The sequence below is a fragment of the Carassius carassius genome, chromosome 10 (assembly GCF_963082965.1).
Source record: "Carassius carassius chromosome 10, fCarCar2.1, whole genome shotgun sequence".
Classification (NCBI taxonomy): domain Eukaryota; kingdom Metazoa; phylum Chordata; class Actinopteri; order Cypriniformes; family Cyprinidae; genus Carassius; species Carassius carassius.
In genome coordinates this window covers 3,639,399-3,647,035 of record NC_081764.1, presented here as the reverse complement: position 1 = coordinate 3,647,035, position 7,637 = coordinate 3,639,399, and positions in this window count along the sequence as shown.

The window sequence follows — 7,637 nt, the reverse complement described above, 5'->3', positions numbered from 1 at the left end:
TGTGTCTGTCTGTGTCTGTGTCTGTGTCTGTGTCTGTGTCTGTGTCTGTGTCTGTCTGTCTGTCTGTCTGTCTGTCTGTCTGTGTCTGTGTCTGTGTCTGTGTCTGTCTCTGTCTCTGTCTCTGTCTCTGTCTGTCTGTCTGTGTCTGTGTCTGTGTCTGTGTCTGTCTATCTATAAATCTATATAGTGAGAATTGCATCAGATGGTAAACACCAAATCATACCATGGTACTTCGTAGTGTATTGTTCTTGTGACTGAGCTACAGTCTGAACTGCTTTACAAAGAGAAGTTTGGCAGCATTTGGCAGCAACAGGTGAACAGCTTGATGATGTCAGACAGTGGCATGCTGCTGAACAGTGAAATCACATCAGTCGAGATGACGAATGGCTGGCTCTAGTCTGTTCTAAAGATTAATGTTGAATAAGTATCTGGATTCACAGCTCCCAAGCCACAAAATAAGCAAGACTGAGCATTGCTGCTTCCACAAATTATTCAAAGTCATCCGGGCATCAAGGCAACTTCCTGCCTGGCTACGTCCAAAAATCACAAAAATATGTAATGCCCCTTCTGCATGAATGATTAAGAAAAATTATGCACAGAACCCTATACCCCCCACCCACCTACCCTGTATGGCGCACATGTAAAAGTACCAAAAACACTTGGGCGCTTTGAAGAAGGGATGTTTTTATACCACAGAGCAGATGAGGTAATATTTGAGTTGTCTTCGTGTCACTTTCAGAGTGACTGCTTATGCTAGGTGAGAGGTTCTTCCTCATACAGTAGCTATGCATGGAGTTTTCATTTAAATGTCACAAGTCCCTCTGTCTCTACACTCCACACTCAGTAATGAGAATGTCACCATTATTACCAGTGATATATCTGTCTAGCTTTCACTGCTGCACTTTTATGCCTTCGGGAAACAGGAGAAGGTGAGAGGGGCCATACAACATGGTAGTATTATAGTTGGCCCCTTAAGGAACTCCTGAATGTTGTTCATCCCTATGTCACCCACTTCTGAAAAAACAAGCAAGCAGTTTCATGAAGTCATACGGGACAGGGATGTGTGTGAGTATAGTTTGTTTAATACCTATGACCAATATACAGTTCATTATGAAAGAATTGCTTCACTCAAGGTCATATCAGCAAGCTTTTGAAGCCTGTTTATGCCTCAGAGTAAAATAAATAAATAAATAAATAAAAAGTAATGGTACTTTATTTCTTGTAACTGCAATTTTATGTATCAAATGTGAACTTGTATCACAATCACACATTTGCAACTTAATTTCTTACATTTAAAACTTTTCTTCTCGTAATTCCAACTATATTTCAGAGTTATGACATACTATCTTTCAATGCTACTTGTAAGATATCTCACAATGTAACAATTTCAAAAGTTGTGACTTTGTATCTCATCACTGCAACTTAATCCTATGTTTGCATCTTATTTCTCATTGTCTATTTCTCACCTTTTTAACTTAATTATTGCATTGTGACTTTTTTTCACATGATTATATCTCACTTTTGTGACTTCTTATCTCAATTTCTCCAAATGTGACACAACTGTAACTTAATCTTATGCTTGCATCTTTATTTCGCATAGTTGTGAATATTTCTCATTATTTTGACTATTGCATTTGAGACTTTATATTATAATTTTGACTATTTTTAATTTATGAGTATTTATTGCATATGCAACTTTATATCTCACAATTTTGACTTTATATCTCTATATAACTGCAACTTAATCATGTTTGTGACTTTATTTCTCATAATAGCATCTTTCTCACATTTGCAACTTAATTTCTTATATTTGCAACTTTGTTTCTCATAATTGTGACTATTTCTAATGTTAAGGACTTTCTTGCACATGTGACTTTTTATCATGCAATTGCAATTTAATCTTACATATTCAGCTTTATCTCCCCCATCTTTTTTTCTCTCGTGACTTTGTATCTCAAAATTGTATCTAACAGTTGTGACAATCACATATTTTGGCTTAATTTCTCACATTTGTGACTTTATTGATTTTTGACTTTTTTCATTCATCTCATAGCTACCTGTTGTATTATTTACTCTAGGGCAAAAAAATGAAAATAAAAATAAAATTGGCTTCCATGATGCATTTCAAAACAGAAGATTTTCTTGACAAATTTTATTGTAAATCTAAATCTGATTCATTTATTCGTTTACAATAACATGAGGAATGAGGGATAAGTCACACAGAAAGTTTAACAAATTTATCAATGAATTGCTCACCTGGATTCACATTTCTCTCACAGATACACTGCTATACCTTAACCTCTCTCAACCCATTGATTCCTTGAGAGGGTTCATTTTAAACTCAGCATGACTCGATGAGAACATTTTTTCTTTCAGAAAACAAAATGGGCCTTTTTCTTTAAGTGAAGTGAGGGGTCCTCTCTCCAGCATGTTTGGATTAATAAGGAGTGATTGATGAAGACAGGAGAGGAAACATTCGATTCCTGCTCCGCTCCCGTTCCTGTGAGAAAAACCTTGGGAAAGAGAGCTATAAATAAGGAGTGTTGGTCCATGTGCAACAACCATCTTGCCTAGGCACACCGGGTGTGTGTGTGTGTGTGTGAGAGAGAGAGAGAGAGAGAGAGAGAGAGAGAGAGAGAGAGCGAGAGTCGTAGTGTGTCAAGTGTGTGTGCACGTTGTTGTTATGTCAATTTGGCATGAAAGACAGACTAGCGACAAGGTTTGGAAACAAGGCAAGGAAAATATTGACCAATCATGCACAGCAAAAAGTCAATACATAAGCTTCAAATGTGCTCTTTTTTGCATGATTAGTCCATTACTCAAACATTCACAATAATGCAATGAGTTCAGTGAGTTGAAGTATGTTAAACAGGCTAATATATTCTGCATAAGTTTTTACCTATACATGTATATATTTCTTTCTCCAGTATTTAACTCCTGAATCACCTAGAAATTCATCATTTGGGCTATAAGGTTTGCAGAAATATGTAAATATATGATATCTACAGTTACAAGCTAGAAAAGCATAAAAAGCATGCTGCTACAGCTTGGTCCGTTTTAAGGGAACATCACAGTTTCACAAATGTTGAATTGTCCTAAGTGCACATCGATTTTTTTTACTCGACTGAAATACTTGTCTATGAATGAGATTTTTATTGTTGTTATCTTGAAACCCTGAAGCCAAAATCAACAACAAAGAATCGTGTTTTGTCATCTGAGATAATTGAATTTGCAGATGAAACTGTGACCTTCTCCATAAAGTTTAGTTGCACATATCATAAAAAGGCAGAACTCAGCACATGCGAAGTTGAAGGGTCAGCACATATCATTATATTTCACTCATGTGACACGGACGTAGGTGAGACAACAAACCCGGGCCTAATTAGCTGCCATGTGTGTAGAGTTTAGCCTTAGAAAAATAAACCCCCACCATAAAGTGGGTCTAGAGTTGGGGGTACGGCGTAGTGGGGTTGGGTGCCCACAAGGAAAGATTTCCTGAGTTCAGATATTGGCGATTTCATTCTAGAAGTGCTTTCGAATGGAGTTTTTTTTTGTCACTGCTGATGTAAACAACCACTGAACATCTTGTTCTTGACAGCTGTGTTAACAAATTAGCATAACAAACTACAGCTGGATAAACTTGTTCTGAAGCTGTTGTAACATTGATTTAAATGTGCTGTGGTATATGTGATACTCGCAAATTATAAAATTGATTGCACATGTCGGCACAGCTTAATGATGTTGTTAGCATGAACAAAAAAGGCCTTTTATTTTTATCCACTGCTTAAAGTTGCATTGGTAAAAAAAGGTCCATTTGATCAGGATATATTTGATCGTTTACATTTATGCATTATGCAGGTGCTTTAAACATTGCGTTCAACTATGCACTTTTTCAATGAGACTCGAAGAAATTACCCTAGTGCCGTGCTTTAATATAATATATTATTTTGCTGTCTAAAATAAACCTTATTTACCCTACATTACTTATTTTTATATACATTCCTGTCCATAATTCTGCACAATTCATTGGTGCGCATAATTGTTAACTAAATTGTTGTTGTTGTTGTTTTTTTTTTTTTTTAAATAAAATCAAATGTAGTTTGCTTTCGCCTCTGGAAAGACTTTCCTTTTCGGATAATGTTATCCTTCTCATCTCTAAGAGCCAGATTCACAATCCTCAATTCCCAACTGATAAAGTCAGATCTGCTTAAATTATTCTTGTTGAAAATTCTTTTTCCTGAGAAACACACTACTATTCAGAAGTTTGTGGTCGTTAAAATATTTAATGTTTTTGAAAGAATGTGGAGTTTATGCTCACCAAGGCTGCATTTGTTTGATGAAAAAAAAAAGTAAAAACAGAAATATTAAGAAAAATAATTCAAATTTAAATTGACTGTTTTGTATTTACATTTTTTTTTAATGCAGTTTATTCCTGAGATGGTAAAGCTTAAAGGAACACTACACCTTTTTTGAAAATAGGCAAATTTTCCAACTCCCCTAGAGTTCAACAGTTGTGTCTTACCGTTTTTGAATCCATTCAGCCGATCTCCAGGTCTGGCGGTAGCACTTTTAGCTTAGCTTAGCATAGACAATTAAATATGATTAGGCCGTTAGCATCTCACTCAAAAATGACCCAAGATCAGATTCTAATCAGATTCAATGATCTATGCTAAGCTAAGCTAAAAGTGCTACCGCCAGACCCGGACATCGTAAATGGATTCGAAAACAGTAAAACTCTACTGTTTGACTCTAGGGGAGTTGGAAAATTAGAATTGTTTTTTTTTTTTTAGTTCCTTTAATTTTCAGCAACATTACTTCAGTCTTCAGTGTCCCATGATCCTTCAGAAATCATTCTAATATGTTTTGATTATTATCAGTGTTCTGCTATTTAGTTTTTTATTTTATTTTTTAAACTGTGATACTTCTTTCTCTTGACACTTTGACAAACAAAAGACTTTGATATTTCCTTGAAGTGGAAATATTCTGTAACATTATAAATGACTTTATTGTCACCTTTGATCACTTTAACGTATCCTTGCTGAATAAAAGTATGAATTTAAAACCTATGAAATGGGTTTCTATTTGATTTTGACAAATTTTTGTATTTATACACTTGAATGTATTACTATGACCTTTAAAAAGGGGCAAGGATGGATTGATGGATTGCAAGCCCATAAACATGTACAGTACACTAAAGCAACATTGAACATATACATTTTATCAGCGAGAGATTTCGGTATCTCTACCAGTTGAGCAAGATTAGTTGTGAGCAATAGCAAAGCTTTGTTTTTAGTCATGTAGGGTTGAGGCGAGCAACATCATGGCTATCTCAAATGTTTCACACTAAAAGGGAAACTTGGAAAGGTCTGGAAACACCAAGAATGTACATTCCCTATTGAACCGTTGGCGTGAGGAGAAAAAAAGGTTAGCGCGGACCCTAATACTTCTTTAATTGGTTGACTACGAATTAGATTTGCATTAGTTTATAACTCTCAAAACAATCGCCCCAGGGCATCATAAACAGCAAAACACTGGCAAACAATTCCAACATGCTCTTGCAAGTCAAATCTCGGAACTCGGCATGCTGTGTAAGGTTGGCCAAAGTTATGGTGAGGATGTTTGGCAGGGCCAGTATTGACACTAGAGCTACTCACAACATGCCTTGTTGAATCTTGGAGTGCTGTGGGTTTCAGTGTACTGCAAAGGTCATTTAGGTCCACCCAGTTTCCAAGTGAGTATATAAGGGTACCGCTCAGCTATGTGGCACCGAGGCTGTATTATTATTTTTAGAGGTGGTATAAATGCGACGTTTCACCTCTTATCCACCCACACTAGATCGAGACTACGCCTGTGTTTATATCACAGTTATATGTGGCCCAAATTATGACTCAGGTCTGCTTGTTTGATGTCACAATTTTGATTCTGATCTAAGCAGCTTTCATAAGTGGAAATAAATCAGGTATGTATCAAATATTTTGCAATGCAACTTTGGTGTACACAATTTCCTATAAGCATTGTAAATCGATTGCAGAGATCATTGGTGCCAATTTTGACTCACAATGCTTTAGGAAAACACAGTCTGGATTGGTACTCAGGAAATTGGTCTCGTCAATGTATTCATGGTTCAGACAAAAATATGAAGCAGCACAACTGTTTCAACATTGGTAATAATAAGAAATATTCCTTGAGAAGCAAATCAGCATATTAGAATGATTTCTGAAGGATCATATGACACTGGAGACTGGAGTAATGAAGCTGAAAATTCAGCTTTGCATCAAAGGAATAAATTAAATTTTCAAATATATTCAAATAGAAAAGTTATTTTAAATTATAATAATATGTCCAAAATAATTTTTACTGTATTTTTTATAAAATAATGCAGCCTTGGTGAGCATAAAAGTCTTTAAAAAGCATACATATATAAATCTCACTGACACTAAACTGTTGAGCGGTAGTGTATTTACAATAAAACAAAATACAGAATGTATGTAAATAAACAAATTTTCACTAAAAATGCCCATTTCCCAAACTTGCCTTTGAATCTAGTGCATTACAGAATAACAAAATGTGTGAAGACACTAAGCCCTCACACATGTTGCTGTTCAGTTGTACACTGAATGAGAAAGAAACAAAGCAATGGATTAATTTGTTCAGAGTTTCCTGGCGTGCGGCCTGTCATTCTTAGGTGGAAAGACATGTCATAGACACCCTTCATAATAAAATCCACATCTGAGAGACACTAACCTGCCATCAGTGTTCACATGTTCCTGAAAACCAGGCTGTTCAGTCAAGAATAAATCTTAATGTTTTCCAGTTGCACCATCCTCTGCGTTTTGAGGCTAATTTGTGACACAATGATTAGGGTATTTCAGCACATAGTATACTTTTCTCTCACTCTTCCACTTAAATTCTCCCTGAAAGTGCAACGGCCTGCCAACACCCGCTCCAACATGAGCAATTACTCCAACATCTCGCCACGAAATTGTACATCACACAAATACTCTACAGAGAATCAATTAACAGAGTTCACTGCTGAAAGCTGAGATGCTGAAAACCTCAGCAATGTGAATTCGACAGCACTGGCGGGAACGTGTTTGTATACGTCGCTTAGTTTGGACTAAACGGTGGCACGGCCACATGTGTTTTGCTTGGCAGCTGCTGCGGGCCCTGTACACAACACGTAGCACTGACCTCATATCTTTCATGTACTTGGTAACACAATAACAACTCGACGAACACTGTGCGGGGTTTAAGGGCCTCGGAGAGACCGCCAGATCTGACGCGTTGCCTAAAGCTTTGCAACACTCACTCAGCACTAATTGCAAAGCATAACAGGCCTATTTGTTAAAGCTCGTGTAATGTACGAGGTGTAAGTTAAGTGCGGTTGAGAGGTGAGTGGCTAATGAAATGCTCAACAATTTATCAGCGTCTATAAATCATTTGACTTAATTATCCTAATAAAGTCTTGATTTGATTATCTTATAGAATGGACATATGATTTATTATCGACGTCATCATATCTATCATAGAAACCATGCTAAAATACATGAATAGAGTTAATATAATGGTAACTTGGTATTACTCACCTCTTCATGAAAAAATAAACTGAAGAAAATGACAAAAACATGAAAGCACCT